This window comes from Penaeus monodon, chromosome 28 (genome assembly GCF_015228065.2).
Source record: "Penaeus monodon isolate SGIC_2016 chromosome 28, NSTDA_Pmon_1, whole genome shotgun sequence".
NCBI lineage: Eukaryota > Metazoa > Arthropoda > Malacostraca > Decapoda > Penaeidae > Penaeus > Penaeus monodon.
Window position 1 is genome coordinate 18,274,113 of NC_051413.1, and position 393 is coordinate 18,274,505.

The window sequence follows — 393 nt, forward strand, 5'->3', positions numbered from 1 at the left end:
GGCTATCCTAAAAACAAAAATGTATGGCACTGAGGACAATGTACTGTCCACAATTATCAAGACCAGTTCCACTGGCTGACATCATAAGTTGTCTTGTGTTTTGTCTTTAATGCACTACTGGTACTTCCAAACTCTTAGTACGAGACTGACTTTTCACTGTTTGACAGTTAAGAATGTGAGAGGTTATTCATTAATTGTTAGTTAAAAGGTATCCTGAAAGAGTCAAAATGTTTCTGTACTATCAACAACTGATGATTTGATATCATGTCATTGTGAATAATCAGATGACAAATAGTGCTTATAACAACATTAGTATATATCTTGAATGCCCACATGAGAAATCATGCATGCTACCATGAGCTAGGCAGTCACACCGGTATGGAGTGGCACACA

General features: G+C 36.9%; 1 protein-coding gene across 1 annotated transcript in view; it reads right to left on the minus strand.

Moving 5' to 3' along the window:
• The window catches only part of LOC119591086 (calmodulin-lysine N-methyltransferase-like), a 21,444-nt gene that overhangs the window by 11,613 nt on the left and 9,438 nt on the right, over positions 1 to 393 (minus strand). The window lies entirely within an intron of this gene.